This window comes from Crotalus tigris, unplaced genomic scaffold (genome assembly GCF_016545835.1).
Source record: "Crotalus tigris isolate CLP2741 ecotype Arizona unplaced genomic scaffold, ASM1654583v1 scf7180000017600.4437325, whole genome shotgun sequence".
In the NCBI taxonomy this organism is placed as follows: domain Eukaryota; kingdom Metazoa; phylum Chordata; class Lepidosauria; order Squamata; family Viperidae; genus Crotalus; species Crotalus tigris.
Genome location: NW_024096504.1, coordinates 351,402 through 363,785, shown reverse-complemented (window position 1 = coordinate 363,785; position 12,384 = coordinate 351,402).

Sequence of the window (12,384 nt, the reverse complement as noted above, 5' to 3'; positions counted from 1 at the left end):
ATGTTTTCTCCACTATCTAACACTGCTCTGTGGTTAGAGCCAACCAGAACAATTGGTAGATTGGTGCAGAATTATCATTCAGTTACATTTTCCAGCCACTTTAAAGTGTTTGTGTGTTTTCACTATTGAAAATGTTGTTAGCCCATTGTTAGCCCAAACAAGTATTAGCTCAGAGAAGTATTTTAACTGTTCTGTCCCAGCCTATAGCTGTCCTTGTTAAATGCACAATGACAAAACCTCTTTTGAGAAATAGGCTGGAGACTCAGAAGAAAACAAAATCCCTTTTAATATTGGTAACAAACCTGCCAAATGGTCCAAAAACAAAAGCAACAAAACACAATCCAAATGGAGGAAATTGTCCACATGAAACACAATGCAAAACAAGGAATTAGTCACCGGCAATACCAACAGAACATGATCCCATGAAGACTTTGCAACGGTTGCCTTCAGCAACCAGCACCACCCACACCTTCCCTTCCCTTAGCAGCCCCAAAGTGTGGCTTCTCAATATCTTCTCCTCCTACCTTGGAATTGCCGTATTGACTCCCTCTGACCTGCTCTAGTTAACTGCCTTTGTTTACGAGCATCTCTAATGACCTCCAGATGTGAGTCCTCAGAGAGTCTGACTCATCTTTCCCACACAGCTGTGTCTCATCCTGATCACGATTGGAGGGGGCCAGGCTCTTTATCAGATTGTGAGTCTTGTAACTCATCAGGGCTTCCCTCTGACTCTGTTGGCTCTCCAAACCCCTCTTACTTCTCCTCCTCTGATTTCCCAGACTCAGATGCTGGGTCCACTGGCTGGCACAGACTCACAACACTATCCTGTACCGCAGGACCCTTCCCCCGGGTCTGCAGGGCTGGGTGTGATCGGGATGGAAACTGTTCATGAAACGCGGTCACCAAGGTAAGAGCATGAATGGTGGTCACATCCTCCCAGGTGAAATCCTCCGGTCTGTAACCCTTCCACTCAACCAGATACTAAAAGCGCCCTTTCAGCCACCGAGAGTCCTGGAAGCTGGTGACCTCGTACTCGGGAGTGCTGTCTCTGTCACGTTGTTCCAGTGGGGGAAGTTCTGCTCGGCAGAGTGGACATGCTGGTTGCTCGGGGACCAACAGCGACTGGTGAAAAACCGGATGCACCCGCAGTAAACGTGGCAGAGTTAGTCAATAGGCGACTTGATTGATGACCACCTCGATTGGGAATGGTCCTAGATATCTGTGGTCTAACTTCTTGGCTGGGCGGGGTTGATGGTAGGTTCCTGGTGGACAGCTATACCCGGTCTCCCACCGTTAGTGGAGGTGTATCCCGCCTCGACCAATTGGCCACCTTTTTGTAATCGGCCTTGGCCTTCTCCAACTGTTGTCGTACCAATTGATGGATCACCTGTAACTCTGCCATGAAATTGTTTGCTGCTGGAACCGGTGAGTCTAGCGGCAAAAGAGGAAAAAACCGGGGGTGATATCCCATATTGGCCAAGAACAGGGTAATCTGTGTGGAGGTGTGCTGTGAGTTGTTGAATGCGAACTCAGCTACTGCAAGATAATCTGCCCAATTGTTCTGCTGCTGATTTATATAGCAGCGCAGATATTGCTCGAGAGTTCCAATGACCTTCTCGGTCCCACCATCAGTTTGGGGATGATGCGCGGACGAGAGGCAGATCTTGACATCCAATGCCTTCATCAACCCCTGCCAGAAACAGGCTGTGAATTGGGCCCCTCTATCGGACACGACCCTATCAGGGAGGCCGTGCAGCCGGAACACCTGCTGGATGAACATATGACAGGTGGCACGGGCTGACATCAAGCCACGGCACGGGATGAAATGCACCATCTTGGTCAGCATATCTACCACCACAAACACTATCGTAAATCCAGAAGATGGGTAAGTCCATCAGGAAGTCCATGGACACAGCCCCCCAGGGTCTTTTGGGTGTCAGCAAGGGCTGCAATAGTCCGGGTGGGGGCCCCGTCGCTGACTTGGCCTGCCTACACGGAGTACAGAACATGACATAGGCCTGGACGTCGTGTCTGACTCGGGCCACCAGAAGGTACGGGAGACCATGTTATCGTGACACTGGCTGAGGATGAGTCCCCTGACTTGTCTTCTGCTCGGGAATATTCAGGCTTCCTGGACAGAGCATCCACTCTTTGGTTGCAACTGCTGGGTATGTATGTTATACAGAAATTGAACCTTGGAAAGAAGAGAGACCACCGAATCTGGCATTGGTTCAATTTCCGAGCGGTTTGCAGGCTTTCCAAATTCTTATGGTTCATCCGGATCTCAATTTGATGCCACACCCCTTCCAGATAATGCCTCCAGGCCTCAAATGCCACTGGCCAGTAACTCCTCCCAGATGGTATAGTTGCGCTCCGCCTGATTCAGTTTCCGTGAGTAGTATGCGCAAGGGAAGAGGACACCGCCAGGTGTCATCACCTGGAGTAACACTGCCCCAATGGCAATGTCGGAGGCATCCGCCTCCACGACAAACGGCCATTGCAGATCAGGATGCTTCAAGATGGGCTCCTTCATGAAGGCTTCCTTCAAAGCCTGGAAAGCCCGTTGTTCTGGAGCATCCCACTGAAACCGAGTCTTTTTCTGCATCCATAAAGTTTGTCGTAGCCCCAGAGTCAATCAATGCATGGCTCTCCAAACCCCTCTTCCTCCTCCTCCTCTGATTTCCCAGACTCAGCTGCCAGGTCCACTGGCTGGCACGGACTCACATTAACATGGAGACATATGGATGGATGGATGGATGGATGGATGAATAGATAGACCTTCAGTAGATTAAAATATACTTTATTTCAAAAACATTAAAAAGGAATACTTAGCAATGCTATTCACAACACAATTTGCATCTGTGTGACCTATGTATCCATCATTTTACAAGTTGCAGGGTTCCTTGACCTTTGAGCTTTATGGAGAGCAATGTGAGATGGGAAATAGCTCATATCTAACTATGTTATAGCAATGCCTTAAAATCCATCCTGGATCACTATTTTTTTTATTATTAATACTATTCAAATTGCTATTTTCAACTGAAAATTATTTCAGATGGCCAGACATCCACTGCAGGAAATTACCGTATATGCCGGTGTATAAGGCGACTTCCGCAAGCGTTAAAATAGTGCCAAAGACGGGGGTCGTCTTATACGCTGAGTCGTCTTATACGCTGGAAATACTGGTAGTTTCCGGCGTATAAGATGATGTTCTAGGAATGCGGCTTGGTGACAAAGATGGGGGTCGTCTTATACGCCGGGTCGCCTTGTACGCCGGCATATACGGTATCTGCAGATGAGCAGCATGATCTCCTTACATGACACTGAGCTAAAATTTTTTGATAACTTGCATCAGGGAACTTTCAGTAACTGTGGCAATATTCAACAGCACATTCAATAGGATTTGATTCATGGCTATTAGTAGTTAATAGCCATGGATATGATTCCAATTTAAATTAATTGGAAGAATTAAAAATGTCTACTAGCAGCTCTAGCCATTTTATTTATATAAAACATTGTAAACAAAACTTTACAAAAATGCCAGATGTGTAGTTTTTGTTGAATTTAATTAGTTGTGATTTATTTCTATTTGAACAACTCAAATTGTGTTGTTACAGTGATTTTTAGTCAATAAAATATTATTTCTGTTTATTTTATTATATGATTCTATTTATATTGAAATAGATTTATCCAATTCTTAACTCTAACCCTATTCATTTAATTTTCATACAAAATAGGTAACTAATATGTGATGTATGTATTTATGGTGAATTCTGCTTATTACTATGCTTTTCTGAAATTCTTCTGATGCCATTTTTGAAATGTGTCTAAAAATGACGTTTCCGCACCAAGTTTGTCTCTTTGCCTGCAGTTTATAACCAAAATGCAAGAGTTACATTGATTCAGGGTAGATAGGTTTATTGCAGTGAGCAAGGAGGATATGTTACACAATCATGGAAACTATATCTATCTATATTGGTCAATTTATCAGCAAGCATTTTAAGGCTTAAACTCCCCATTGATTTTATCTTGTTTCTAACTTATTTATCTTTTATTTATTTGTTGTACAGTTATAGATCCCAAAAACAATAAAAAGAAAAAGAAAGGCTAACATAAATCACATACAAGCAATTGACAATGGGCTAGAAGCTAAAAGAGAAAAAAGAATGACAGGAAGATATGAATATATCTATACAGATATGTCAGATATTATATGTGATAGAATGAGGAAGGATTCTCAGCTGGAGTGAATTAGTTTAAGTTGAGGGAACTGTAACTGAATTTTGGTTCAATACAAAGGATGCTAATTGTTTATTTGATACCACAAAAATGTCCCTTTGTTGATTTTCATCCCAAGATCAGATCATTCCGTTACATCGCTGCCCCTCTCTACTCCCACTTACTTGGAAAATACAGGAGCCCCTTCCTTTTCAGGAATGGAGAGCCAGACAGTTTGTCTAAATCAGATCTTTGCTCCCCAAAGTCAGAAGAAGAAAGATCAGGAGAAGGGACTCTCATATCACCACTGTTGTGAAGGAAGGCAACAAAGCAGAATCCAAGAGAGAGATTGAGACAAATACCCTCTCTCCCTATGACTGGTGCATGATGCTGAAATTTCCACAGAAGAGCATCATCAGGATAGTCCAATTCTTTGCCCTCCAAAGTAAGAGTTCTCCAAACTCTGAAATCAGAGGCAGAATTGAGGGAGGTAGTTGTAAGGACATCAGAAATGGTACTGTCGAAAATCTATCTGAGGCACTTTCCAGGAATTTTCTGTATCAGGATAGCCTTTCCAGTGAATAAAATACCCCAATCTGTCCATTTCTCATCTGGAATCTAAAATAACTTCTTCCTCAAATTCCTCCACCCTACCCCATAGCAGATAGTAAGATGTTACAGAAAGACTTTCAAGAGAACAATGGAACATTGTAGGGATTTTCTGGAAATCCAGCCTCTGTAAAGAAAAGGGCTTTGGGCTAATTTCAGCTGGACCAATAAATCTAGAACAGGGCTTTTCAACCTTTTCACCCATTGTACCACTTTTAGGATATGGCAATATCCGAGTACCACCAGTCGCCTAGCAAGGTGTCAAAAACTTGATGACCCATAAAAAAAGAAAAAAAAAGTAATGAAGTACAGATAGTCGACTTACAACAGTTCGCTTAGTAACTGTTCAAAGTTACAATGGCACTGAAAAAAGTGCCCCCCAAGCCACAGCGGGGCAAGACACCTGCCTGCTCACCCGGCGGCGCTCTTCCTCCTGTCCGAGGTTTTCATTGCTGTGAGCATTTCTGTTGAGGATTGGCAGTGGGGGTGGGATGGGAGGGTGTTTGGTTTTTATTCTCCCCATCTGCTGGGTGGTTGTAGCAGGTTTTGATCACTTCACATGACCCTGGGACACTATGACCATCATAAATATGAATCAGTTGCCAAGCATCTGAATGTAAATCACAAGACCCTGGAGATGCTGCAACATTCCAGCTGATTGGCATTTCTTCTGGGCTCAGCAGAAGCACCAGGATCAGCTGGAGCCTGGCGCTGATCCTGGCACTTCCACTGAGCCCTGACAGTCCTGCAGCTCCGGCCATCTCTCGCTCAGGCTTGTGCGGTGCTGCCACCAGTTCAGCTCATTCCCCTCCCCTGCTACCACTTTTCTAAGATGGTCCCGTACCACCTGCCAGGTGCCAATGTACCACAGATGGTACCTGTACCACTGGTTGAAAAGCCTTGATCTAGAATCCAGTTCCTTAGAGACATGTGAAGAAGGGAGACGCTTAATAGAAAACCTGACATAATCTGTTTTGTAATAGGAAGAATTATCCAATATGTTTGAGCATGCTGATGAGCTCATTTAAGAAGTTCCAGTTTCTTAAGGAGGATTTATGTTGCTTGTAGATCTTGTAGGAAGTTAGATGTCTGAAGAATATAAGGGGTCGTAGGACTTAAGCCATAAGCAACCTGGAATGGGGACTTGCCAATAGAATTCATGGGCTTGTTTTATGCAAGTTCAGCTAGAGGTCACAAAAGAGGCCAGTTGTCCTTTTTAGTTGACTTAGAAGCACACATACTGCTCTAGAGTTGCAATAGTTCATTTTATTTCACCAGCCTACTGAGAATGATGGGCAGAGGATAAATGAATCTGATCCTTAAGAACGCAGCTTTTCAGAAACATTATATAAATTAAATGTCACAATCCATAATAATAATATTACTCATCCCTCTGTATCAGAAGATATGCTCAATGAACAGTTTTGCAGTTGCTGTTGCCGAGGAAAGGTCAGTAATAAAATCCAAAGAGACAGTTTCCCCAGCCTGGCAAGAGAGGGGAGGGGATGCAACACCCTGGCTAGCTTAACTGTTAAAGACTTGGCAAGAAGACAAAATGAAACGTATGTTTTGGCATCTGCTCTTGCACAAGGCCACCCAAATCCTAAAGTAAAAACAAAAGTAAGATTTTGAAGATGTCAAAGTGCATGACAAATCTTTCAAATGTTCTTGAAAGGGGGTGAAATAACATATATTTACAGTAGAATACTTGTCCCTCAACCCAAGAAAAGTAAGAGAAAGCTTAAGTGAATTCTTTGAAAAACATTAATCTAAAACTGAATATGTGGCTCTTGTTGTTGCAAGTTCTTATGATGATCCTTTTCTGTTCCAAAATCTTTGAAGATGATGTTGTAAGTGTGAAACTATTTTCTGGTTTCAAGATAGTAGCTGGAGAATCATAAGGAATATAGTGATCAGGTTAGCAGCACTGGTAATGTAAAAATTTAGAAACCCCCAAAATGTGCTTAATCAATTTGACATTGAAAAAAAGTTGCATGCAGTCTGTACATGTTCTGTCCCAGCCTACGTCTGTCCTTGTTACTTCATAGGACAAACCTTCTTTTAACAGTAGGCTTGGAAAACCAACCCTTTTTATTTGATTTACAGTTCAGATAATTTTCCCTCAAAACAAAAACAACAGAATACTTTTCAAATGGATAATTGGTTCAAAAGCAAAACAGAGTAGGAGTTAAACAAGAAATAATTCACTGGTAAAACAAACAGACCATGATCCCTTGACACTGAAGTTCTTTGCAAACGGTTGCCTCCAGCAATCGGCCCTGCCCACACATTCCCTTTTTGTTATGCAGCCCCCAAGGCATGGCTTCTCACTGCTTTCTCCTCCCCCCCTGGAGTCGACCCATTGCCTCCCTCTGATTTACTCATGTGGCCTGCCTACGTTTACGAGCATCTCTGTGCTTCCTCCGAGTCTGACTCATCCTCCCAGCACACTGGCTTTCAGCTTGATCATGAGTGGAGGGGCCAGGCTCTTCCTCACTTCATAAGTCATCAGAGCCCTCCTCCTCCTCTGATGGCTCCCCAGGCCCCTCCTCCTCCTCCTCTGATTCTCCAGACTCAGCTGCCAGGATCACAAGCTGGCACAGAATCACAACATTATCTCGCACCACAGGACCCTTCCCCCCGGATCTGCTGGTTAATATGCAGTCATGATGGGAACTGTTCATGGCAGGCAGTCACCAAGGCAGGAGCATAAATGGTCGCATCCTCCCAGGTGAACTCCTACGGTCCATAGCCCTTCCACTCGACCAGGTACTGAAAGCACCCTTTCAGCCAACAAGAGTCCCGAATGCTGGCAACCTCGTACTCGGGAGTGCTGTCTCCGTCACATTCCAGTGGGGGAGGTTCTGCTCAGTGGAGTGGACATGGCAGTTGCTCGGGGACCAACAGTGACCAGTGAAAGACTGGATGCATCCGCAGCGAATGTGGCAGAGTTAATTGATAGGCGACCGGATTATAACTGCCTCAATTGGGAACGGTGCTAGATATCAGTGGTCTAACTTCTTGGCTGGCCGGGTGGATGGTAGGTTCCTGGTGGACAGCCATACACGGTCTCCCACCATTAGGGGAGGCGTATCCTGCCTTGACCGATCAGCTACTTTTTTGTAATCAGCCTTGGCCTTCTCCAACTGTCATCGTACCAATTCATGGATTGCTTGTAATTCTGCTATGAAATCATTCACTGCTGGAACCGGTGAATCTAGCGGCAAAAGAGGGAAAAACTGGGGATGATATCCCACATTAGCCAAGAATGGGGTCATCTGCGTGGAGGTGTGCTGCGAGTTGTTGAATGCAGAATTGGCCACTGCCCAATTGTTCTGCTGCTGATTTACATAGTAGCACAGATATTGCTCGAGGATCCTGATGACCGTCTCAGTCCCGCCGTCAGTTTATGAATGATGCACGGACAAGAGGCAGATCTTGACATCCAACGCCTTCATCAACCCCTGCCAGAAACGGGCTGTAAATTGGGACCCTCTATCAGACACGATCCTATCAGGGAGGCCGGGCAGCTGGAACACCTCCTGGATGAACATACAACAGGTGGCAGGGGCTGACAGGAAGCCACTGCATGGGAAGAAGTGCACCATCTTGGTCAACATATCCACCACCACGAACACTGTCATAAATCCAGAAGATGGGAGTAAGTCCATCAGGAAGTCTATGGACACAGCCCTCCAGGGTCTTTTGGGTATCGGCAAGGGCTGCAGAAGTCCAGGTGGGGGCCCCATCGCTGACTTGGCCTGCCAACACAGGGTACAGGACGTGACATAAGCCTGGATATCGTGTCTGACTCGGGCCACCAGAAGGTACAGGAGACCTTGTTTAGGGTCTTGAACAGGCCAAAATGCCCCACTGCCGGATTATCATGACACTGGCTGAGGATGAGTCCCCTAAGTGGCCCTCCTGGAACATAGAGCTGGTCATGATAGTGTAAGAGTCCATCTGTGACTGTCCATGGGGAATCTAGCCCCACCTCCTCCTTTTGCTGAGCCACCCATGCATCCTGTTGCTGGGCCTCCTGAATCCGAGCCTGTACATCTATAGGCTCCCGCAGCACAGCAAAAAACTCAATGGGGAGCACTGTCCCGGGCACAAACTTGTCTTCTGCTCAGGAATATTCGGGCTTCCTGGACAGAGCATCCGCTCTTTGGCTGCAACTGCTAGGTATGTATGTTACACAGAAATTGAACCTCGCTAAGAAGAGAGACCACTGAATCTGGCATTGGTTCAATTTCTGAGCGATCTGCAAGTGTTCCAAATTCTTATGGTCCATCTGGACATCGATTTGATGCTGCGCCCCTTCCAGATGATGTCTCCATGCCTCGAGTGCCATTTTGATGGCCAGTAACTCCTTCTCCCAGATGGTATAGTTGCGCTACACTGGGTTCAGTTTCCGCGAGGAGTACGCACAAGGGAAGAAGGCACTGCCGGGCGATGTAGCCTGGAGTAACACCACTCCAAACGGCCGTTGCTGATCAGGATGGTTCAAGATGGGCTCCTTCATGAAGGCTTCCTTTGAAGCCTTGAAAGCCCATTGTTCTGGGGCATCTCACTGTAACCAGGTCTTTTTCTGCAGAAGCCAAGTGAGGGGGGCCGTCATGGTAGCAAAACCATGGATGAAAGTCCGATAGTAGTTGGCGAACCCAAGAAGTCACTGGATATTTTTAACATGATGTGGGGGTTGCCAACTCCACAAAGACTCGACCTTACTCAGCTCCAGGGTGATGCCCTCGGGAGAAATGCAGTGACCCAGGAAGTCAATAGTCCTCTGGTGGAACTGACACTTCTCCAGTTTGGCATACAACTGGTGTTCTCGGAGCTGTTGTAGGACCAGACGGAGATGCTGAGGGTGCGCCTCTCGTGATGGGGAGTAGATCAGGATGTCGTCCAAGTAGATCACGAGAAACTGATCTAACAAGTCTCAGAAGATGTCATTCATAAAATGCTGAAATACTGCAGGGGCGTTGGTCAGTCCAAACAGCATCACGGTGTACTCGAAATGCCCATACCAGGTACCAAACACTGTCTTCCACTCATCACCCGACCAAAGCCCTGACCAGGTTGTAGACTCCTCTCAGGTCCAACTTCATGAAAATCTTTGCCTCACGGAGCCGATCCAGGAGTTCAGGGATGAGGGCCAGTGGGTATTGATTATGCATTGTGATGGCATTTAGTTTCCAGTAGTCACAACAAAGCCTCAATTCGCTGGACTTCTTTTTTACGAAGAGTACGGATGCAAATACTGGTGAGGACAAGAGCCGAATAAAACCCCAAGCCAAATTCTTGTCCAGAAAGTCCCACAACGTGGCCAACTCAGGGTCTAACATGGAATACAAACGTCCCATTGGAAGAGGCGCATCAAGGACTAAATCGATGGGGCAGTCGTATGGCCTGTGTGGGGGCAATTGATCTGCCTCAGTCTCGTGAACACATCAGCTTAATTCGTCAGTTCAGAGGGCAAGGAGACCGCTGGGGGACCCTCCACCTGGCCAGCACAGACATGGTGGGTGTGGTCCACGCACTGTAAGCTTGGGAAGGTGACCAAATTCTGGGATCAATAAATCTGCGGGTCATGCATCCAGAGCCACACCAGTTCCAAGACCATGGGGAAATGCAGGTCGGAGGCTATAGAGAACTGAATAGCCTCCTCATGCAAACTGATGGCCATACATAATGATTGCGTGGTGGCCTTAATTGGCCCAGACAGGAGCACTCAACCATCAATAGTCTCCACTAACATCGGTGGTTCCACTGGGCACTGGGGAACAGCCCATTTGGCCACAAATGCAGCATCCATAAAGTTTGTGGTGGCTCCAGAGTCAATCAAAGCATGGACTGGAATCCTCTTCGGCATCCCTGGGAGGATCAGGCATGTCTCCAGTATCAGATGCTGTGGAGGTCCATGGACAGCATCTGAAGGATGTCACTCGGTGTTGTGGGATGCCTGACCTAAAACGACTTTTAGATCGGGCTTGGGGCGTTTCCCAACAGAGGAGTAGGTGGCTTTCTTGGGGCAGACTCAGTGACTGACGCCCTTCATCGCTTCTTGGAGCAGAAGGCGGCCAAATGCCCAGGGTCCCCACAGTAAAAACACAAGCTCTCTGAACACCATCTGTTCATTTCAGCCACCGATAGGCGAGATCTGGCAGCACCTAACTCCAAAGGCTCCTCCCGCTGAACCGGAGTCTCACACACAACGGGGGCCGCATGGGTCTCTGGGGTGGTACAGCAACTCCTACGCTGCTGCAGCCGAGCATCGATCCGCAGACAGAGATGGATCAGCCCATTGAGGTCCAGGGGAACATCAACATGGGACAGCTCATCCAACATCTCCTCCGACAAGCCATCCTGGAAAGCGTCCACAAGTGCAGCCTCATTCCAGGCTGAATTCCGGCTCAGCAACCGAAAATTGCTGATATAGGCCTGTAGAGGGCGTCAGCCCTGCCTCAGAGCTTTCAAGTGTTGGGTAGCAGTCTGTGTCTTAATGGGGTCCTCATATATCATCTGCAAGTAATCACAAAACCCCACAAAGTTGTTCAACAATGGACTAGGTTGGCTAGCAGGGGGTGCCCCAACGAGCTGCAGCACCAGAGAGAAGGCTTATCATAAACCCCACTTTATCCTGGTCAGTGGGGAAATCAGCTGCTCTCAGGCTGATAAATAGCTGGCATTGTCCCAGAAAAGCAGGAAACATATCCGGATTGCCATCAAATTTGTCTGGCATTGCAACTGGGCATTTTTTCCTGGGTTGTGTAGCAGCAGGAACGTGTGCTTGCAGCTGGGCCACTTGAGCTGATAACAAAGCCAGCTGCTGGGAGAGCTGGGCATTCTCTGCACGTAGCTGCTCTATAATAGTAGGGGGTGCGAGGCTGGAGGCAAACTGTTCTGTCCCAGCCTACATCTATCTTTGTTACTTCACAGGACAACCCCTCTTTTAACAGTAGGCTGGGAAAACCAACTCTTTTTATTTGATTTACAGTTCAGATAATTTTCTCTCAAAACAAAAACAACAGAATACTTTTCAAATGGTTAATTGGTTCAAAAGCAAAATAGAGCAGGAGTTAAACAAGAAACAACTCTAAAACAAACAGATCATGATCCCTTGACACTGAGTTCTTTGCAAACGATTGCCTCCAGCAACTAGCCCTGCCCACACATTCCCTTTTTGCTATGCAGCCCCCAAGGCATGGCTTCTCACTGCTTCCTTCTCCTCCCCTGGAGTCGATCATTGCCTTCCTCTGATTTACTCGTGTGGCCTGCCTACATTTATGAGCATCCCTGAGTTCTTCCAGGTGTGTTTCCTCCAAGTCTGACTCATCCTCCCAAAACAGCTGGCTTTCAGCTTGATCACGAGTAGAGGGGCCAGTTTCTTCCTCACTTCATAAGTCTTGTAATTCATCAGAGACCTCCTCTGACTCTGATGGCTCCCCAGGCCCCTCCTCCTCCTCCTCTGATTCCCCGGACTCAGCTGCCAGGATCACAGGCTGGCACAGAATAACAACAGTACATGTTCTATGTCAGGGGTGTCAAACTGCT